The sequence below is a fragment of the Uloborus diversus genome, chromosome 9, assembly GCF_026930045.1.
Source record: "Uloborus diversus isolate 005 chromosome 9, Udiv.v.3.1, whole genome shotgun sequence".
NCBI lineage: Eukaryota > Metazoa > Arthropoda > Arachnida > Araneae > Uloboridae > Uloborus > Uloborus diversus.
The window spans coordinates 98,542,221-98,566,845 of record NC_072739.1 but is presented as its reverse complement, the minus strand read 5'-3'; the positions used below and the strand labels follow the sequence as shown (position 1 = coordinate 98,566,845).

General features: G+C 32.2%; 1 long non-coding RNA gene across 1 annotated transcript; it reads left to right on the top strand.

The window, feature by feature from the left end:
• The first annotated feature begins 33 nt into the window (after nucleotides 1-33).
• LOC129230006 (uncharacterized) lies at nucleotides 34-8,926 on the top strand. Its single transcript, XR_008581140.1, has 3 exons — nucleotides 34-309; nucleotides 5,512-5,873; nucleotides 8,732-8,926. It is a non-coding gene; the product is annotated as an uncharacterized LOC129230006 (long non-coding RNA).
• The last annotated feature ends 15,699 nt before the right edge of the window (nucleotides 8,927-24,625 follow it).

The following is a 24,625-nucleotide window of genomic DNA, read 5'->3' as shown; positions in this document are numbered from 1 at the left end:
AATTCCTTGGGTCAAGTACCGTTTTTCCTGCGTTTATGGTAAAGGCGTGTTTTATCACTTACTTGACCCTGGATTGTCAAGCTATATCAAGTGATACACTCAACTTGGATAGGTGAAGGGAGAGTTTTAAAACAAAAATTTTTTTTGGAATTGTTGAACCATGAAACAGGCCTCCATCCGCTGCCGTTCGAAACAGCAACTGCTATAAAAGTTGGGGAGTTCTTGGGCGTTATTCACATTCCACAGTAGCTCTTGGATTCTTACGGTTGTGCCTCAACTGTTAAAATATCTGCCATAATGAAGTCCTTGGTAAGATGATTTCCCTATTTTTTTACGTGCTATTGTAGTAGAAACGATAGATATGAAATTGTATGCGAACATTTTCAGTGGTTTTAATTGGGAAAAAAGAGAGAACTGTGAGAGAGTCATGAACTTACTTCTATGATAAAAACAGGGGTAATTTTTTTTTTTTTAATATTTTATTATTGGAGTTTGTTTTTTTAAAAATATTTTGTTAAATTAATGTCTAAAATTAAACAAAAAGGTTTTTCTTATAAGAAAATATTTCGTGATGAATAAATTACTTCAATTAATATATTCACTATCAATGTTTACATAAATTGGATATGGATATTTTCACTGGCTTTAATTGAGGAAAAAAAAAGGGAAAATCGATTATTTCAGTCGCAAACTTAATTCGATGATGAAAACAGGAGTAAAAATGTTTTTGTAAGGTTTGATTGATTGGAATTTGTTTTCATAAAAATATTTTGTTAAATTAATGCCTAAAATTTAAAAAAAAAGGCTTCTTTTATAAGAAAATATTTCTTCATGAATAAATTACTTCAATTAATCTATTCACTACCAATGTTTATCTAAATTGGATACGGATATTTCCACTGGCTTTAATTGAGAAAAAAAAAGACAGAGTTGATTATTTCAGTCGCAAACTTAATTCGATGATGAAAACAGAAGTAAAAATGTTTTTGTAAGGTTTTATTGATTGGATTTTTTTTCTTAAAAATATTTTAGAAAATCAATGTGAAAAATTAAACAAAAAGGCTCTTTTTTTTAAAAGAAAAGTTTGCATGAAGAATAAAGTACTTTAAATAATATATTCACTACCAATTTTTACTTAAATTAAGTACGAGCATTTTCACTGGCTTTAACTGTGGAAAAAAAGAGAGAATTGATTGCTTCTGTCGTGAACTTAATTCGGTGATGAAAACAGGAGTACTAGAAATGCTTTTGTAAGGTTTTATTGATTGGAATTTGGTTTCCTTAAAACATTTTGTTAAATTAATGCCAAACATTAAATAAAAGGGCTTCTTTTCTGCGTAAAGGATGCTTTAAGATAGAGCATTCTTAAAATTACTCTAACCCAAAATTTTTATTACTAATGATACTACTTCTTTTTTTCATCTCTTATATATTTTGTTTGTAACACTGAAAACTAATTGAAAATCGGACGTTTTTAATGTAACTAATATTAATCGAGAATAAAACTATAATTAAGACGGTAAACACAAAAGCAGATGGACAAAAATAATTTTTTGATCTTCAGTTTATTTATTATCGTTTTTTATCAAGGAGAAATTTGCTTCTTCGTCTTCATTTTCTTATATGTTTTGTTCGTAGCATTGAAAAGGAATTGAATATCAGATTTTTCTTAACGTGACTAATATTAATCGGAAATAAAACAATAATCAATACGGTAAAAACATAAAAAAGCTGAAGGAATGTAATAATTAGTAGAAATTTTAAAATGACTAAATTTTATGGGAAAATTGAATTTCTTGAAATTTAGCTCATTCATTCATTATCAGTATAAATAAAAAAAAAATTGTTACTATCGAGCATGCATGTTATTCTAGTGATATAAATGTTTTGCTTATTTAAATAGAGTTAAAAATTTGCTTTATTTTGTTATTATTCGCATGTTTTAACACATGTATGAGAAGGAAAAGTTTTCTATAAATACCGAAACATTTCATGTGCTGTAATAAAAAAAAAATCCTTTTAATTAAGCAAAAAAAAAAAAAAATCGAACAACCCCTCCCCCTAAATTTACGAAGAATTACATTAAAGTCAAATAAAGATGTTGCATTAGGAAAAAAAAGCGGAATTCAACAGGAAATTCTCTTTGATGTTACTTCTGTCCGTACATTCTTGTCTACGTATGACCTCAACGCCTTCTACGGTATACAGTCTATAGGTAATATATTTAAATGTTTAAACCTTCTTAAGCAGAAAATTATTGCAATTGAATTGAATTTATGCTAATATTTTTAATTAAAAAAAATCGAGAATCAATTAACAATTGTAACATGCAGCTGAAATGCTTTCGGTATTATTTTGACCTGATGAAGTTTAGTTAACTAAAAAAATGCTTTGGTTTTGATAGTTATAAATAAGAACATATGTTTCAAAATAGGAATTACATCAATAATTATATACTTTTATGGATTATACAATAAAGTATACTTAACATACTATAAAAGCACTTATTTTCGCAAGTTGTAATTTTCGCGAAAATGAAGATGTCGGTGATTTTGTGAACTGAAAATTTCGTGAATTTTGTATGAATAGAACCGAAACTTAATTATGTATATATAGTTGAACTATTTCGCGTGGCTTAAATTTTCGCGATCACAATAGGTTCGCGAAAATCGTGAAAATTAAGCCTCGTAGAAATAAGCAGTACTTTTACAGTAATTCATATTTTGTAAGCTAAGCATTTCCGCTTTTGTCTTTAAAACTTTTGAAAAATGTCTATCATAATAATTAATTAGTCTTTCCACGTAATTTTTATATACTTAATTTTTAATGTTGGAGCTAAAACAAAATGAGAACAAGTATAAGTGTGTAGGGTTTTTTTTTTTTTTTTTGAGCTTTATTTACTTGAAATCAAGAAAAATAATGCAAAATCTCATATAGGGTAACACCCGCAGTAATTGGCAGTTCACCAGTAATTGGCACTTCCAACAAAAATGTCCTAAAATAAGATTCATATTCAATCTTTTAAAAGTAGAAGGCTATATACCAACTGAATGTACATTTACTTTAAAGATTGATAACTTCAATTCATGTCACTAACTTGTAGCAGTGCATTGAAAAGAGAAACAACTGTGACTTGGGTCAAATCAGCCATTTTTGTTACAAAAGCTTCTTCTCTGGCTTAAGGGAAGCATGCACATCAATCCATTAAAATCTGAGTTAAAATAGATCTTAAATTTTGGTTATCAAAAGTTTTGTTTAGTTGAAAGACGTTACTTTGAGTGGGTAGAAGTAAATTTTTGTCTCTTTTTGGGTTTTGGAAGAAATGATGGATGCCATTTAGTGGTGCTTCAGTTTTGCTAGTTCCCAGTAATTGGCACATGTGCTTTTAGTCCCTAATGCGTTGTGCAATGTGTCACAAGTTTGATTTTCGATACTTTAGCAACAACAATATTATATGGGTTCTACTATTAATTTATATCCTCCAGAATCTACTGTTAAATTTTTAAAAGAAACAATTAAAAACAGATATGTTTGGCCATCACAATCAGGTATTGCAACTGTAGAGAACTGTTCCATTTTTTATGGGCCCTTTGAATCATCGGGTTAATGTTCCTTTTTATGTGAAAACAGCTATAATTCGTAAAATCAAAACGAATTTTTATTTCAAAATCGAAATTTTATGTAATCTAAAAGTGAAAAATAAAGTGATTTTCCAGTTCTATTAACATGTGCGAATCACTGGATCACAAGTTGTCATACACTGGGGTATCAGATGCCAATTACTGGTGATTTTGGTAACGTGTTTTATACATATATTTTTAGAAAAATATCTATTCAAAGATTTTTGTTTCTAGTGAACTAAATAGATGCACAGATGTGCATACTTTGATGAAATAATATTTACAAATAAATATTTCTTTTCTAAGAAATGAAAACAGAGGTAAGTTTAAGGTCAAAATCTTAAAGTGCCAATTACTGGGGTTGTTACCCTATAATAAAAAATTGAAGTATATATGAAAGATATGTTTTACCCATTGATTAAAATTGTTTTGATTCTTAGGTTTTAACTTAAGTATCTCATTTCAAAAACAGGAATAAGAAAATATTGCCAGTGACGTTTATCTGAATAATATACGTATTTATGTATTTAGCAACTAGTTTTTTTACTAGTCGACACCGCTCATTAGATTATCGGCTAAAAATATCTCGTTTAATGTAATAAATTTTCAGTACAGTAGACCCTCGTTTTACGCGGTGGTTATGTTCCACGAAAATGCCGCGTAAAACGAAACCGCGTAAATTGAGATTTAATAATAGTGTTTTCATAGGGGTTAGGTTCCGTTGATGAAAAAAAAAATCCATTCTAGTGATAGATACATAATAAGTTTAATGTATACTTATTCCAATGCATACGCAAAACGTGCATAAAGAAAACACTAATCAACTTAGTGCTTATTAAATAGAGCTGTTTATGTTATTCTTTTGGCATAAAAAAATGTGCATATCTGTATTTCTTTGTGTGGCATTAACGCTTTCATTATCACTCGCTTAATTTCCATGACGGGATCTTATTCGCTAATAAATCAGATCATTTGCCATTATTGCTCTCTATTTTAGGAATGGTTCAAAAATTTCAGTGTGAAAGCTTTTGGTTGTGTGTCATTGATGTCCTCATTGCTTTTGTTCTCCCTTTGTTACTTCTCAAAGTTTTTCCTCTGAACTCTAAATTGTGCGAGTTTAATAACTTAACTTCTGGAAAGAGCTCTGGAACCAATCGCAAAAAATGTCACCAATTGCCCAAGCTCGCTTGTTAGCACGTCAAAATGCAGTTTATTACTTGTTATCTACGATCTCAGGACTTGAGATTTTGAAAGAGGGGAAAATTTTTATCGGTTTGCAATACCGCATCCGCGCAAAATCGAAACTCATCCGCGTAAAATAAAATAAAAGTGTCAAATCTTAAACCGCGTAAAATAAACCCGCGTAAAATGAGGGTCTACTGTATAACAAACCGTTGTAATTTGTCACTTTCAACCCAGATAATGGAATATTTCGCTTATTAGAATATTTTTCTTGAGGAATCAGCTATTCCAGCTATTTGGCTTTAATTAGATTTTAAGAATAAAAATTATATATATATATATATATATATATATATATATATATATATATATATATATATATATATATATATATATATATATATATATATATATATATATATATATATATATGTGTGTGTGTGTGTGTGTGTGTGTGTAATTAATATGTATTAACTATAATGAGTAAAAAAACTCAAATACTAACCTGGTATTACAAATAATACCCTTTTACTCATTATACAACCTTTAATAATTAATACATAATAGGTTGTATAATGAGGTAAAAAACTCAACCTGGATCAACCCTATAGCCTGAGCTAAGGCAGAAAAAGCACGAAACTGCAGTCTTCGGCTAGAATTGACTGTGCTGGCAGTGTATTTCATGAATTTCTTTCTACTTTTATTTCAGCTATCCCTACTATGCGTTGCGGCTCTGATAGCAACTGTAGTTAGTGGAGGACTTCCCGGTTACTATTCAAACTACTATGGTTCGCCATACAACTACTACTCGAGGTACTACGGTGGATTGCCTGTAGCCCCAGCAGCACTCGCCGCACCGTTGGCACCCGCGGCAATCGCGGCGCCATATGCTTCTGCTGCACTTGCCGCACCTGTTGCAGCTGCTTACAACTATGGTTTGGGATATGGATATGGCTACGGATATGGCTACAACCCTTACAACGCAGCTTACTGGGGACTTTTGAAGAAGAAATGAACACGGACTGTTTAAATTGATGAGTGAATTCCAGCTGGTCTCATTTGTTCATACCGGTAAAATATATTTATTTTTATAAATGAAAAGAAAAGAAAAGAAAAAAAACCGATAGTTTTCAAAATACAACAAGAAACATAAGACACATTACAAATACAGAATGGTTTTTTATAACTATTGGTATGCTTTTAACTTTTGACAAAGATTTCAATATTTTTTACGTGATCAAAATTAGGTGTGATGTCCGAAACATCTGCATCACTAACCATTTTTGACAGTAATAAGCTGAGTAAATGAAGACGATGAATGAAAGTTTTACAGACAGGAAAGACACCCATAATACGAGAGCCTAATGTTGGTTTCACAGAAACTGCGACGGCGACAAAATGCGTTGTTGTCGTCACTATTGGGTAACTGATAGTAGATGCGATTTTCCACCTTCAATGACATTGATTTTCCTATCATATTTTACATCAAAATGCCATCCTTAAATCACCGGCAACTTGAACCGAGTTCGCACATTTTTAACAATGAAATTAGTGAGTCAACGAGCTAGTGGTCAGGAGTGAGAGGGAGGGTTAATTTATGCGTAACAATGAGAGTGTGATGATTAAAAGGTTCCTATTTGCTGAAGAGCTTGGCGACAACGACTTGGCGACAGCGAGATTTTGAGAGAAAGGTTCCAATGTTAAGGAAAGATATCTCGATTGTTGAGAAACAATAGTTTAAATTATTTTAAAAAATTATATATTGGGCCATTCCACGAAAAAGTCAACTCTTTGTCCCGCACATGGCGGTTCATATATTTCATTAAAAAGTAATTATTTAAAAAAAGTAGTGACGAAATCTTTTGCTCAAGGAATCATACATTCGTTTGTAATTTGTTAAGCAACAAAATTTTTTTCACATTACCCCTATAAATTATTAACATGACAAAATTACCATTTTTCGTGGAATGGCCCTTATTCAGTTTTCAAGACTACGAGTATATCAATATAAACAACGTGCTAAGACTAGTACGGATATTTTAATTGTGCTATTATAAAATAATTTACTGATGTAAAAAAGAAAATAAGGAAAAAAGACCCTTCAATACGCTTTTCCAAAAAAAAAAAAAAAATCATGTGGCGGAACTTAAAAGCAAAGAATTCTCTAACCAGAAATGATTTATTTGAAATATCTCTCTTGTGTTTGCTTTGGTTAGAGCGGCTGTATTTATCGCCAAAGAATGAATAGTAAAACAGCCAAGTTTTCATCGGTGCCATTCATCGAATTATTTATCACTAAGACTGAAAATATGAATGTAACGTAACTGTAAAATAACTGAAAATATTCTAGTTATTTTCGGTTTTGAGTTGATAGTGCAATGTTGCAGCTATTGGAGGTTCTGCGTTCACTATTGACTACGTCGTGCTAACGAATAAATTCCCCCACAAATAAAATCTATAAAATGAATCTTTTCATCCATAAAAGAACGTTTGCAAATAAAAATGTACGAAAAAATTAAGCTTTACACAAATACATAGTAATTTAATGGTTTTCCACATAGAAGAAGTAAAAGAGTATATCTATGACTGTACGTACGTTCGATTAGAGTTTTGTTACAAATATTTAGACTTAACAATACACTTTTTTAAAGTTAAGATGAATGCATAAAGACCTTTTGTGTATTTGTTTATTTATTTTTTTTATTCTCAAAAAATGATTTAATGAATGTGCATTAAAATATATTGAAGTAAGCAAGTATTGTGACTGTAATACTGACTCGCTTAGACATTTTTACACGTAAATTTTTTTTTTATCAGTACGTAAAAGAAATTACCAGGAATTACGCTATTCTATTTGTAGTCTTTTTTCTTTTTGTAATAATGGATGAAGCCTTCACTCCAATAGCAAATAAACCCACCTGCTTTTTTACGTTTATTACTGACATTAAAATTCAAGCCACCTTTTCTTTATATTCGTTATAATTCTGGATATAAATCGCCAAGTAATGTAGGTCAGAAGGGTTGTTTTCTCTGCCTTGATACTGCACTAGCAGATAAACAAATTTTACAGAATTCATTAATTTTGTTGAGATTTTACGTTCAATGGCAAAACTGGTTTGACAATTCTGTACCTCAGAGCTAGTGTGAGGTGATTTTGTGACTTACTAACGATTTTGTGACTTACTAACGTAAGTCACAAAATCGTTACTTTACAGAGAGCGGAAAAACGAGCGCTTGGCACGTTCAAAGGATTGGACTCGTGCTCTTTTAACACTGGTAAATTAATACAAAGAATTTTTTTTAAGGATTACATTCATATGTCTCGATGCGGGATAGGTTTCTACATGCAACTCACTTAACGTTTTGAGTGATTTTACTTGGTGTTATTTAAAGCAATGAAATAGTGCACCGGAAGCCAATTCACATTGGCATCCGGAAAAGCCTATTCATATTGGCTTCCAGAAATTATTTTTTGTTTCCATGCTTAACTTTTTTCGTATGTATTATGCGAAAAAAAAGAGGTAAAGTGAAAGCCTTGAAACCAAGTAATCATCATCGTTTCCACCTAGAGGCAACAAAAATTTACTTTTGACTTGTGACAACAGTGTAAAAATAGAATGAGATTTTGTTAATTAAGATGAAGTTGATATGATAAGAATTTGGCCATTTTTATTGAAAGAAGTTGAATAAGATAAATGTAAATAGTGTAAATAGTCTCAAATCGATGTGTTTTTTAATAAAAGCTTTTTCTTTCAAGAACATCATGTACTTTAATATTACTGCGTAGACAATTTGGCTCACAAAGTTGAAAAATCTGTTACGAGACGGTAACAAAAAGAGATTCAATTGAAAACAAATAAAGGCTCTATTTGATTAGAATATATGAACTGAGTAAAAATTTTTAAAAATGTTTTTTGTTTACTTTTTAGGAAAGTCCTTAAGGGCAAAAAAGTTCGATGCTCAAAATGATTGACTACACTGAAATGCCGTTGGATTGTCTTACATCTCACACATTATCACATTGGTTGAAATTCTAGCAATATTTGCTAATCATAAGTCATGTTAGAAGGTTGTCATAGAATGATGTATGAACAATGAGACCAAATAAAGAAAATATTTTTTTAAGCAAATTATTTTTGGTGTGCTTTTTTATCATTCGTATTCAGTCCCGACGAAACCATTGTCTGTAATTTATACCAAAATTATGACACGGGAGAAAAATAATTAATTTCTTCAATACCTTTTTTATTGTCTATATCAATAAAAGTGTCAGGTAATAACTGTTGGGAAAATGAAAGTATTTTCTGATCCATGTTATTTTTTTTCCTTATTCTATCAATTTCAGTGACAAAAAGTACTACTTTTGACTGAAGGAAACAACCCCATTTCGATAAAACTCTTACAAGAACAAACTGTTTAGAAGCTAAAATTAACAAGTGCTCTGAATCGTAATGTTTTAGATGTAGATTCAGGGGTGTTTGTGATCCGAAATTTCCGACATTTCCGAAAATTTTGGTCTGGCAACATTCTAAAACTGAAATATCATCTATATAAAATTAAATAAAAAAATAAAATAAAAAAGCTTTAAAATCTTTTTTTCCCAAAGATTTCAATGTTTTTTTACGTATGTTTGAAGAATTTTTACGGGAAAGGGGGGGGGGGGGGGGAGGGTCGAGCTTTCAAAAATTTCCCACTGTCTTTAGAAAATTTTACTTGAGTCCGCTTGAACCCCTGAATGTAGATGAACTAATTCAATATGTTATAGGAAAAAGTTTCTGCCTTAAAGTAGTTTTTAAAATATTTTTGTGAAAAAATTTAAACTGACACTTTATTGTTGTTTTATTTTACTCATTTATTATTTCCATCAGCATCTTAAAAATCTTGGGTAATGTGAAAAATGTAATACGGAGTTAACATTGTGAAAAGTTTCTTTTGTGATTTTAAAAGCGGAACTACTTTTAATGTTTCATGTACATGCATGTGATACATGAACTAGATGTGGGCAATGTCGTTCTTTTTAATGATCCGTTCATCAGAGAACCGTTCATTCTTTCGATCCGTTCATTTAACTAGTTTATTTGAACGACTTCATTCATTTAATAACAAAATTTTGAAAAAAAAAATTAGAACCGACTTCAAAGTTGCTCTAAAAAGTGAAAAATAATTTTATTCTTTAAACATAATCGATAATGCTTTTAAACATAATTTTTGAAGTTGGCGCAAAAACAAAACGTAAAATCCAGTGTAACGATGCTTCGTTCATTTTTTTTTTTTTTCCAGAAAAACATCCAAAGTTACGAATCTAAGATTTATATCGTTATTCAAATATGCTGTCATCAATGCATAATGTATGTGATAGTGAAGAAACTGGGCCTGGTTAAATTTATAGTTGTAGTTGAGTTATAGCTCTGAATGATTTTATCTATCGTTTTTGCTCCAACTTCAAAAATTATGTTTAAAAGCATTATCGATAGTGTTTAAAGAATAAAATTATTTTTCACTTTTTAGAGCAAATTTGAAGTCGGTTCTAATTTTTTTTTCAAAATTTTTTTATTTCATTCTTTTTAGTGTAAATGTAGGTATTTCAAAAAATTTAAGAAGTTATCATCACGAAACTTCACCTTATTATTTTCATAAAAATGCTCCATACTAAAAAAAAAAAAAAAAAAACTATAAACACGCGTTAAACTTTAAGCGATTGGCACTAAAAACCTATCTAATTCCCTAAATAATTTCCATTTCACAGCATACAAGTTGCTTGTTATGCAATCCTGTATTTTCTTACTTAGTCCCGATCATCTGTTATTGGCATAGATGATAACGATAAAAATTCTACTGTGTGTGTGTGTGTAGTTGAGGCAAATCTAATGGTAGGTAGCATTGTGAAGGCTAAGCAGAAGCTTAGCAGCAAAAGGCTAAGCAGTCTAATCACTGCAGCACCTCGCTTCCAGGTTAGGTTTGCCCACTATGGAGCAATAGCACTGAAGAAGGGAAAATTTCGATAATTCACATAGGGTTACTATAAATCAGCAGGGTTACCAAAATAAAATTATTTACGCCAAAAATGAGACGACAGCGCCAGATTCCGATTATCGAAATATCCCCTGGAAGAAACTTGATGCTTGCTTCAGAGAAGCCTTCATTCAAAATTATCATTACAATTACTATTAATGTTACTGTCGTATGGCACCAAACTTTCATAACAATGGGTTTTAAATTTAATCATTTAATAGGAAATTTGCATGAAATTTGTTGTTTTTTGTCGATAACTTCTTTTCTATAGGACAAATATGGTCAAACAAAGTAATGGGACCTAAGTTGAGCCATCCCCTATCCATTAAAAAAATAATAATCAAAATCGGTTTACTAGGTGAGACGCTGTGAGTGGACAAAAAAAAAAAAAAAAAAACATACATACGGTATGAACTGATAACCGCCTCCTTTTTGAAGTCGGTTAAAAAGTTACAAGCGATCTCTCTGCATGACATACTCACCTACATACATTCGAAATAATTCATTAAATCAACAATATTCTTTGAAGGAAAAATAACTAAAATTAATTTAAAAGTGGGAAAATACGGCTGTGAAAAATGAATTTAAAAAAAAAACTTTATTCTGGTTTAGATGTATAAAGCAATTAAAGTTCATTTTGTAATATATTTCTCAGTTGCGAACGGTAAGATATGTTTTCCATTCCAAAAATCGCAGGTTCCATTTCAGCACGTCACAAAATTAAGTTATTAAATTTTACTATAAAAAATAAACTGTTCGTTATGGTGGAAAATGTGGAAAATTGAACTTACGTAAAATAGTGCACAAATTCTAAATAGAAATATCATATCCTTAAGCGTAGTATGGTCACAGGTGAAAATAAAACAAAAAATAATTTTTAATCTGTACTTAAGGTTGCATTTTTTTTAAATGTAAATCACGAAATAAACAACAGAGAACTACAAAAAAAAAAAAAAGAAAGAAAGAAACAGGCTATAATATTAAACACGAGAATAAAGAAATGTTCATTAAAACTTTGTACTTTAAACAACATAAACTTAACAAAAGGAATATAATAATTAGCACAAAAACTGGCGTAAGGTGTTGAAACTGACCTTTTTTTGACCCCAAAACAAACATCTGTCAACCATGACATCTACCCAAAAGAAGGAGATGCGGTCCTTCAAATATTTTTTTCCCAGCTACACTACTGTATGCATACATATGGTATTACCAATAAGTATAACGAAAAAAGTAAAAACAAATAAATTGTTAGCTCAGCCGGAGTACCGGATAATTTAATTATAAATAAAAAGGCTCACCTAAATATTAGAAAGCTTCAAAATTTTTCCACAGTCTCAATTAGAACAGAAAAAAAAACCACGCACACACACAACAATTTTTTTAATGAGGGAAAAATTACACAGTAAAAATCCTTATTTAAAACCTCTGGATAATGGAATGTAAAATTAAATGTCTTGGAAGTCCCCAAGGAAGTTAAAATTGAAGTTAAATCAATATAGATGGTAGTTGATAGGAGGAATGTTATAGAAGACAAAACGATCACCAGAAAAGTGATAGAAGGTACTTTTGGAAATAATTTTCGCGACAGAAAGTGTGAGAAGGACCAAACAAGTTATACAACATCACTCATATATGCACGGGAAAATTGTAAATGAAGAACTGCAACGGTTAAAGAAAAATGATGAATAAAGCAGAAATTAAAAAGGTTCGAACTGAATATATTGTACTGAACTGAGAAAAAGGAAATTTGAGATTGATTAATGAGTTAAAAATTTGAAAATTAATGTGCTTCCAAAAAAGTAATGCGATTTATAACAAGTGCATCAATGCAAGGTTCCAAACTGCTCACCGTTCAAAAGAACGGTCGTTCATTTTTTAGGCGAACGAACGGATCCGTTCATTTTAAGGATTCGTTCTTTTTCACCCGTTCGTTCATGAACAACACATCCCTAATATGAACGGTTAAGACAGAACATGCTATAGAGAAAAATATAAGTAAGAAAATATTTTTAAATAGATCAATTTTTTTAAAGAAATTGATCTAAAATATTTATTTTTCGAACAAACGAGAATTGATAATATGTATTATAATTAGGTGATTCACTGAGTATTTAAGATAGTTTCATCCGGATTTACTAGAATATTTATCTTTATAAAAGAAATTACAGAATGTTTTATAAGGGTAACACTCATGAGAAAAACGGTGACTTGCCAAGAATTTTTTTGAAATTTCTAAATTCTTAGCAATTATGTAATTTACAAATAATCACCTAGTTAGAAAGCTATAATTTGTGTAAGGAATTTATACATAGGAAAGTTTTAATGTTTATAACAACAAAATTTTTCAATTTGTGTCGTACCTAATGTGTCAATACATATGAAAATCACCCAATTGCCTCATATATTTACATGACGTTTTCAACTTATCTTTCTCATTTCTTTGGGAGCCTTTTTATAGTAAATTCTAACTTTAAAAAAAAGAAATTTAATATGAAATATGTATTATTCAAATTCAAATTAATTGTTTCAACATGTGTCTCCCGACGTATGAACGTATATAAACTAATGCATTACACTGCATTACAGAAATGTGCACTGAGAACAACATTACCAAATTTTCAACCACACAAAAAGTTAAAGTAGAAGTGTTAAATCTACACAGTAATGTTTACCGTGCTTCAGGAAACCAGAGATACTTCAAAACTAGTAAGTATTGCAAACAATTCATTTACTTTATAAGAAAATAATAATTTTTCCTTTTTAATTATTTCCAAACAAAGGAAATTGATAATGTCTTCTTTTTACTTCCTTTTACAAACTAGTATGTTGTGGCCATCACGAAACTTTCTTCTATATTTTTCTTTTTCTTTTTTTTTTTTTTTTCTGATCCCTCCCCATGCTTGACGAGGAAGCAATATTCCCAACAAAAACAAAATTACACATGCAAAAACTTGACCCAATGTCTGAATTATTGCAAAAGCAAAGCAAAGAGCGAAAATTGAAAGTTATTTTAAAAGCCTTGCTTGAATGAATTACAAATATTTTATTTGTTAACAAACATAAGATGGCAACAGTTAAAAATTTTAAATCATTGAGATAATATTTCCTATCATTTCCATACAATTAAAATCACGAGAAATACGCAGACGACAATCTATTACGATTTATCTCATAGACTAATAATAAGAGTAGACCGAGCTATGGCAACCCTTTTGCTGCTCATAAACCAAACCATGTGACTGGTGGATATCCTAGCAACCATAGACTAATAATAAGAGTAGACCGAGCTATGGCAACCCTTTTGCTGCTCATAAACCAAACCATGTGACTGGTGGATATCCTAGCAACAGCGGGCGTTGAGCGTAGCAGACGATCAACGCTCGCGAGAAATAAAATAAATAGAATTGATGGAACACGGAAGAATGATCTTTTATGGAGTCCGATTTGTAAATTTGTTATTCTAAGATGTAAATATTTTGTTAATATAGTGAGTTTTTTGTTTAGATAGTACTGTGCACTTTCTTTAGTCAATTTCAATAACTCTTTTAGCACTTAAAGATGCAAGCGCCGAAAAAGAATCGGCAAACGGTAAGATTTTTACCTACAATTTCAATTTAAGATACCGATTAGTACATTTTTGCCTTGACGCAAAACGTTTACGCCATTACGTTTACGCCAACGCTGACGTAGCAGTTCCGAATGAAATAAAAGTTACTGAAAACTGCGATCAAAAACTAATTACTAATGTCAAAATAATGTATAGCTGAAAGAAAAACAGTTCAATCTCAGCACCTGGAAAAAAATTATAATGAAAACACATTACGTCTTAAAATACATGTCGAGTGCCAAACTATACATAGATAATGTTTCCATCTAGCAACCATGCTGCCAAAGTCTTCGCCAAGCCCTTCCACTAGTCACGTGATACATCTATGAACCAATTTTCTTCATCAGCAAGAATGAGAAAGCTCGGTCTACTCTTATTATTAGTCTATGCTAGCAACAGCGGGCGTTAATCGTAGCAGACGATCAACGCCAGCGCGAAATAAAATAAATAGAATTTATGGAACACGGAAGAATGATCTTTTATGGAGTCCGATTTGTAAATTTGTTATTCTAAGTTGTAAATATTTTGTTAATATAGTGAGTTTTTCGTTTAGATAGTATTGTGCATTTTCTTTAGTCAGTTTCAATAACTCTCTAAGCAATAAAAGATGCAAGCGACCAAGAAGAATCAGCAAAAGGTAAGATTTTTACCTACAGTTTCAATTTAAGATACCGATTAGTACATTTTTGCGTTAACGCAAAACGTTTACGCCATTTCGTTCACGCCAACGCTGACAGCTCCAAATGAAATAAAAGTTACCGAAAACTGATCAAAAACTATTACTAATGTCAAAATAATGCATAACTAAAAGAAAAACAGTTCAATCTCTGCACCTGGAAGTTTTTTTTAATGAAAACACATTGTCGTAAAATACATGTCGAGTGCCAAACTGTAGATAATGCTGCCATCTAGCAACCATGCTGGCAAAGTCTTCGCCAATCTCTTCCACTAGTCACATGATACATCTATGAACCAATTTTCTTCATCAGCAAGAATGAGAAAGCTCGGTCTACTCTTATTATTAGTCTATGATTTATCTTTCTTATTGTTGCATTAATAACTAGTATGTTGTGGCCATCACGAAACTTTCTTCTATATTTTTCTTTTTTTTTCTTCTGATCCCTCCCCATGCTTGACGAGGAAGCAATATCCCCAACAAAAACAAAATTACACATGCAAAAACTTGACGACCATCCCAATGTATGAATTATTGCAAAAGCAAAGCAAAGAGCGAAAATTGAAAGTTATTTTAAAAGCCTTGCTTGAATTAATTACAAATATTTCATTTGTTAACAAACATAAGATGGCAACAGTTAAAAATTTTAAATCATTGAGATAATATTTCCGATCATTTCCATACAATTAAAATCACGAGAAATACGCAGACGACAATCTATTACGATTTATCTTTCTTATTGTTGCATTAATAAAAATATTTTTATTCGCAAAAAAAAAAAAAAAAAATCAACACCTCTTGGAGCGATTGGCGTCAAAATTGAACCAAAGCCTGTTTACGTATGGATTCACATATATTCCAAATTTCAACCAGAACGTAGCATTACTTCTTGAGATAGGGCACTCACAATGGAAAAAAAGAACGGGCGATTGCGCTACCCCCTTTTTAGCTGTTGACACCAAAATAAAATCAGCTTTTATACCCACTAAGGGCTACTTGCCGATAAATTTTTCTTTCATTCCGTTCATTATTTCTTGAGATACAGCAGTCACAATTGACTACAAAAAAACGTTCTATAGCTCAACCCCCGTTTGAGTTATTGACACCAAAATTGAATCAGCACCTGTTCCTGTTAATGGCAACATATGGATCAAATTTTGTTTGATTCCGCCAGTTACTTCCTGAGGAATAGCAAGCACGCGTAACTCAAAAAACGTCCCATTGCTCCACCCCCCTTGGAGGAATTCGCGCCAAAAACCAATGGGCACAAGTTCACATACGGGCACATACAGTGGCTCCCAAAAGTGTTCGTACACCTTGAAATTTTTTAGTAAAACTAAAATAACGCGAAACTGAATTCGAATATGAAGTCCAATATTTTTTTCACATCATTCCTATGTCATTCTAAATACAACCCAGTAGTTTTTTTTAAATATTGACGGTTTTTTTTTTTCTTTAATGTGTCAGAAAACGAAGAAACAGAGAAATAACACGCCACAAAAGTCATCGTACACTCAAATATTTTCGAATAAATTCATGATTAAAAGTATCATATGCCGTTTATTAAATATTTTTGCATTGTGTTGACCCTTAAAAGTCATTTGGCTTTAATTTTTTGTTTATTTATTCCTTGATATTGTGCTTATTACTTTAAAATGGCTGGTATTCGTAAAAAACAACAAACACCATTCGAAATTTGATTTTTTTCCTCACGGTAGCGGTAAATTGGTTTAAAATGTCTCAAAATTAGATAATTTATACCATTTCATAGTAAAGTGCTACATAAAATGGTTTAAAGAAAAGAATCGGACCGAAAACAAGGTAAGAAAGTTCAACTGGCAAAGTTGACAAAGCGTGATCGGAGATTTAAAGTTAAAAAAAAATATGAAAAATACACATTTGAGTGCTGTAAATGTTTCTGCAGGGTTAAATGAAAAATTTTACATTTAATTTTCGCCTAAAATTGTTCACCAAGTACTCTGATTAGCTGGATTAAATGGGACCTCTTCCCGCTGAAATTTTCTTGGTCGTGCGAAAAACAGAAAACTTACCCTTTTCGTCGCAAAATCAATGATAAATAAGCTCACAACGTTTTACAATTACGTCTTACTTACAGCTAAAAATGAATTGAACATTTTTGGTTAAATTGTTGTGTAATTGTAAGTAGAAGAAAAAATTTGGAACTTAATCTTAAGAACTTAGTTGGACCAGTTAATCGGGATGGTGGAGGTGTTATAGTGTGAGGGTGCATATCAGCATCATGACTTGGTAGTTTGGAATTTTTTGATGAAATAATGAATCATGCCGTTCCTTTAAATATTTTAAAACCCAATTTTGAACTGTTAGCCAAAAATTTGGTTATTGGAAACAACTTTGTTTTTTTATCAAGACAACGATATGGAGCACACGGTATCCAACGTTTGCGTCTAGTGCCTCGAAAATTGTTTTAAAGTTTAGGAAATTTCCTCTCAATCTCCAGATTTGAACTTAATGCAACATATTTAGAAATATTTGGAGGCTAGATTACGAAAATACGGCTTTGAAACAAAAATTGAGCTAGAAACAGTAAGACTCGAAGTGTTGTTGAACACTTACACAGAAATTACGCAAAAAAAGAAAGAAAAAAGAATGAAATTTATTCCCAGGCGTTTAAGAAGGTGTTGTTGATACTGCATGATCATCTACTAAATAATAACTTAATAAAAAGTTAGATTATTCAATAATATATAGACATTTTTTAAAGTGTACGAAGACTTTTGTGAGATAAAATTTCCGGCGCTTTTTGGTTTTTTATTTTTTAAAAATTAAGCTTTAATATTTTTTAAAAACTTTTCATGCAGTTTTGATAAAAATTGATCATAGATCTTATAATTAAATACCTGTTCCGAAACATTAATTCTAACCAATGGATAGGGGCCAATTTCGCTGAAAGTCGTAGGTGTACGAACACTTTTGGGAGCCACTGTATGTGTACCAAATTTCGTTCGATTTCATGCGGTAGTTTTTGCTGTATAGCGGCCACAAAAAACTGGTCACACACAGACGTGACACACATACATACACACACACACACACACACACATACATACATACACACACACACACACACACACACACAGACAGACAGACATTTTCCAAAAATAGTCGAAATGAACTCAGCACACTTCAAAACGTTCGAATCCGTCAAAATTCGAAATTCGAAAATTTGCACGAATCCAATACTTTCTTCTATATATTAGATATAGAAGAAAGTAAAAATATTTTTATTCGCAAAAAAAAAAAAAAAAAAAAAAAAAAAAAAAAAAAAAAAAAAAAAAAAAAAAAAATCAACACCTCTTGGAGCGATCGGAGTCAAAATAGAACCAAAGCCTGTTTACATATGGATTCACATATATTCCAAATTTCAACCAGTAGTCCTGGCCCCACAATGTAGTCCCGTAAAAATTTTTAGGTCCAGAGATTTTCTCTTTAGAATCTTGATCTGTAGGTGTTCTAATGTGAGAATATCTTGGGTAGACATGTTGAATCCTGCGCGAAATAATTTTACAATCCATCAAAGATAGCGGCCATTTTGGTCATTACGTTTTTCGCAACGTGCGTACCTATAAATTTATTTTTAGTTTCGAATTGAAATTTTTGGGCCTTAGAAAGTCAATTAATGTAATAGTTATGTCATAAAAACCACTCTCGCTTTTTCTACAATTTTTACGTGAGGTATCTCCGACATTTGTTGTTGAATATTCTGGTTACTAAAAAGGGTACAAAAATTAATAAATAATCCAAAATGCTCATTTTAAACTCCTGTTTATCACATACATGTTTCTTCAACAGCACAATAAACGAAAAATACAAGATTAGTTACTTTTAAAAAAGGTTACGATCTGTTTTTGCATTGCATGTTATTGTACTACGACGAACGTCTGTATCATTTGATGCCGCAGCCACTCTTTTTGAGCAATTTTTATCAGCCCAGTCTATGTGTGGAAAAATTTGTAGATCTGCATCTTCTCTTGAGTTATTCTAATTAAGCTCTTCAATGATGTGTCTCAAATCTCCTATGAAAAGTATTGCAGATTACTTCTTCATTAACTGTTAAACCACTAGCAATAGCTGAAAATGTAGCATTTTTGACATTTCTTCTATTTCCTTGCGTGCTAGTTACTGTAAATTTGCCTTATTTGATACTGAAGACCAGAATTTTTCTACCTGCATAGGAACTAGTGTTTTTCTGTCAATTACAGCAATGTTTGTTCTGCCCTTAGTTGATTCTCTTCTCATCTTTTCGAATTATTTCACAACATGCTGCAAATAACTATCGAACACAGAATGAAGTTCATGAAAAGAGCATACAGGAATGAATCCGTGCAGAACATTGATGATAACTTCGCCAAAAGTTTTCTTTATTTGGCGGACTTGTGACATGAAATATATAACGAGGGCAGTTTTTATTGGGGATACTTTGCTAAATAAAAAATGTTCTGGGAACAGATATTTCTGCAATCTAGCTTGGTAGGTGAATCACCACCGCCAGGGGCGTGCACGGGGGGGGGATAAGAGAAACCTGTTTGCCCGGGCCTAAGCCTGAAGGGGGCCTATTATTTCTAAAACTAGGGATGAAATATGTGCTTAAACAATATGGAAGGGCGGCCGAAACAATTGTGGCCATTTGTGACGGGCCCCAAATTTTCTGTGCACGCCCCTGACCATCACATAATGTGTTCGTTGGAAACAAGTCATGAGCTAAAATATTTTTAATGCATTCTCCCCTTTCTTTCGCTATTTCCATGTCTCTGTACCCTTGTTAAAGTTGATTCTTCCCCATTAGCTTAGAAGTGATATTTTATGAAGAACTGTGTGCCTCAAAGCATGGTAGGTTGACTTTGGAAAGTAAATCAGACAATTTTTGAAACAAAATGTATCCAGTCTAAACTGGCGGTACTGTTCTGATCAATGATTCATGATGCTGAGAAGGCGAATCTTGACACTACCATTCACAAGTTGTTTGGTGAGAAAGCTGTAAAGTTGCTCTGTTTCAGAAATATCATAGGGATTTACATGTTGATGGATAAAATCAACAAGTCTTTTGACATTTTCATCAAAATACTGGCTACGATTGCCAATAAAAATAAGGATGCGGGACACTCTCACAGTGATCCATTAAATGAGAACTAGTAAGACCACGAAACACATTGCATATCTTTATAATTTCATGATACTCTAAATGCCACTCGGCAACATACTTTTTCTCGTCTGCTCTGCAATTTCTCCGGCACTTTTCTGTGACCGTTGAATCGTTTGTTCCAATTTCATCTCTGGCTTCACAGCATTGAATTTTAACAACAAATTTACCTTGAATGAATTTTTCTTACAGGTAGGGACACTCATTTTCTAGCGCCCTTATCCTCTCTACGTACCATGTTTCATATAGTAGATAAATGATGCAATCAAATACACGAAAGACTGGAAACAGTAATTCAACAGTTTGAACGTATAATTTGTAATTTTCTTCGCGATCAGCAATAATCAAGTGTTTTACAAGTGATACCAGTGAACGAAACACTTCCCATTACTTGCACAGTTTTGATTTGTCACTACATCCTTTAACAAAAACTCAAACTCTGTTTTCAAGCTTTCAATATTTGTGCGTAGCGATTGAATCATTATTTGACTTTTTTCCTCATCCATTGAGCCAAGAGCATCCTGAACCGTCTTTACTCGCTTAGCAGAACTTCTCTTGTAGTCTAAAATCAACATCTTATAATGATTTTCTCAAGATTATCAATGATTTTCTGCAGTCTTCACAGCCTTTTGTGAGCTAAAAGCAGCAGCAAGTACTTTTGGAGATAAATGACTAAAAAAAAACCAACAAAGGGTCATTCTTTCTTTTGGAAGCACAGAAAAGAATCCTTTCATTATACGTTGTTACTAGAAATAGTTTTGTTTCATTTATAAAAACCAATGCATTTTCATCTACATTGAGCATTAAGCATCAACTCTTTTATTTCTGAAAGAATAAATCCATGCCCAGCATTTAACAGAGGCTTTAATATTTCATTTGCCTTTTTAAACAGTTCAAACTTTGAGGATAGATGTTGCGCAGACTGTGTATTGGTTTCTCGCTCATACTTTCGAATATAAGAACTTATACAGTTTGGATGTGCATATGAATTCGCAGCAGAAACATTCATATCGCTGTTAAGATCTGCTACTCTGTCAAAAACTTCGTCTTGATTTAGACCTCCTTCAGTACTTTGTGATTTTTCTAAAATATTGTTTTCACTTTCAAAATAACTTGTCTGTGCATTTTTTTCTACCATTTTTTTTGTGTTTTTCCTCTCGTGTATTTCTTATAGCACTAGTTGCTGCAATGACACACTATATTTTCTTGCCGCGTTTTCCAATATTGCGTCTTTGCGTTATTTCAGCAGCTTCCCGAACTCGTTTTTGGTCGAAGAACGTAATTTTTCTCTTGATTCCTTTTGACAAACTACATATTCGTTTGTTAAAACTGTCTTCAAGATGTCTTCAATTGCCTACCAAAACTTTCTGAACTCAGTTTAGAAAGATCAGCCATTGATAAAATAGTTATTGTCACAGAAAAACATGAAACAAAAAGTTTTTGGAACTGTGGAACATTTTTACTCGAAAACAATTACTTTGACAGCAGACGATAAATAACCTTGAAGAGCGTGGACCGAGGGGGGGGGGAATCCCTATAGCCACTGGTTTTAACATGAATGCAAATTTTAATACAGCAGCTTATGCATATGAAAGAGCTGTTTTGATCAAAAAATCCCCTTCATAAGGTATTTTTGATCAAAAAATCCCCTTCATAAGGTATTTTTGATCACAAAATCTCCTTCAGAAGGTATTTTCAATCAAAGAATCCCCTTCAGAATAATATTTTTGATCGAAAAAATCCATTCAGAAGGTTTTTTTTTTTAATCAAAAAACCCCCCTTTAGAAGGTATTTTTGACCAAAAAAAACCCCCACAGAAGATATTGCTGGCTACGCTGGTGACCTTGAAAAATATTCTTTTACACAAAAGGTTTTACACTTTAAAATCGTTTGGTTTTATTAAGAGTTATTAATTTTTGTACACTTTTAAGTAACTAGAATGTTAAACAAAAAACGTTAGAGATACCTCACGTAAAAATTGTAGAAAAAGCGAGAGCGGTTTTTATGACATAACTATTACATTAATTGACTTTCTAAGGCCCAAAAATTTCAATTCGAAACTAAAAATAAATTTATAGGTACGCACGTTGCGAAAAACGTAATGAGCAAGTGAACCAAAATGGCCGCTATCTTTGATGGCCTGTAAAATTATTTCGCGCAGGATTCAACATGTCTACCCAAGATATTCTCACATTAGAACACCTACAGATCAAGATTCTAAAGAGAAAATCTCTGGACCTCAAAATTTTTACGGGCATACATTGTGGGGCCTGGAATACAGAACGTAGCATTACTTCTTGAGATAGGGCACTCAAAATGGAAAAAAAGAACGGGTGATTGCGCTACCCCCTTTTTAGCTGTTGACACAAAAATAAAATCAGTTCTTATACCCACTAAGGGCTACTTGCCGATAAATTTTTCTTTCATTCCGTTCATTATTTCTTGAGATACAGCAGTCACAATTGACGACAAAAAACGTTCTATAGCTCAACCCCCGTTTGAGTTATTGACACCAAAATTGAATCAGCACCTGTTCCTGTTAATACCAACATATGGACCAAATTTTGTTTGATTCCGCCAGTAACTTCCTGAGGAATAGCAAGCACGCGTAACTCGAAAAACGTCCCATTGCTCCACCCCCCTTGGAGGAATTCGCGCCAAAAACTAATGGGCACAAGTTCACATAGGGGCACATATGTGTACTAAATTTCGTTCGATTTCATGCGGTAGTTTTTGTTGTAGAGCGGCCACAAAAAACTGGTCACACACAGACGTGACACACATACATACACACACACACATACATACATACATACACACACACACATACATACACACACACACACACAGACAGACAGACATTTTCCAAAAATGGTCGAAATGGACTCAGCACACCTCAAAACGTTCGAATCCGTCAAAATTCGAAATTCGAAAATTTGCACGAATCCAATAGTTTCTTCTATATATTAGATATAGAAGAAAGTAAAAAGGAAGTATTGTATTCGTAAAAAAAATTTCACTCAAAAATCGGCCTTAATTTCTATTTTTCTCACTCACAAATGAGTATTGAGTTTTTTTTCGACCCGATCACACGTGGATATATGCCTAGGAACCTACAGACATCCGAAATATCCATTTTGACGACCCCCCGAGTTAATTACAACGAATTTTCTCGTGACGTCTGTGTACGTATGTATGTCGCATAACTCAAGAACGGTATGTCCTAGAAAGTTGAAATTTGGTACGTAGAATACTAGTGGGGCCTAGTTGTGCACCTTCCCTTTTGGTTGCATTCGGATGTTCCTAAGGGGGTCTTTTGCGCCTTTTTGTGGGAAATCATTATTAATTTCGATGTAAACTCAAGTGGTGTTATAATTTGTCGGACACTAGGCAATGTATCGCCAGTCTTTTGATCGCCAAGTTTTGTCGCCAACTTGGCGACAAATTTGGCATATTTTTTTTAACATTAAATTTGGTTTCAATTTGGCCACTGTTGGTGACATTTAGAGTGTAAACTATTGATTCACATTAAAACTGCCAATAATGGGGAAATGACATTAAATTGGAGTAAAAGGAAGTCATGTGATGCACACATCAGCTCGTTTCTTTAAAAAAAAAAGGAAATAGTGAAAGATTTCTATCTCTTAAATCATTTATAACAAACAGAAAATATAATACATTTATAAGGTAAGTGCGCGAAATAAAGCCAACTTAAGGTTTAAGAGCTAAGCCTCGTTCATTTGTGGTTTAATTGGCTGCAGTTTTGCACAGTTATAAATTGACTCATAAAAAATAGGGAAAGAAATCATTCCATGCAAAAATTTAAGTTTAAATTTTGTTTGTCAGCAGATCAACAAAAACTGGCGAATTGGCCTTATTAGGAACACGAATCTCCAGCAAGACCAACTCTGAAAATGCGCAAAAACGGACTACCAAACTAAAAAAAAGAAGACAAGTTCTTTATTGCCAAAATGAAAACGTATTAAACCACCTTTTTTACACTTAAAAACATTAACACGATTCCACGTTTACTTCAATAAAAAGGAGAAAGACATCTTCACATTCGGGGCACTGATACCGTTATTTTCAGGGTTTTTTTTTTTTTTTTTTTGGTCACTTCTGTGCACAGTTTATGCCCATATGTGCAGCATATGCAACATATTATCATCTACCCGATCTTCCAGTGTCTTAATAAGGACACCGGAGTCCTGATAATGCCAATCATACTCTTATTGGGCTTTTCTAATTCAATTCGTCAATTACATAAATTAGGCTTCTAGAACAATTAACAACTTTTTTATCCTAGTAAACTACAGAGAACCATGAAGAAGCAAAATTTACTGTAA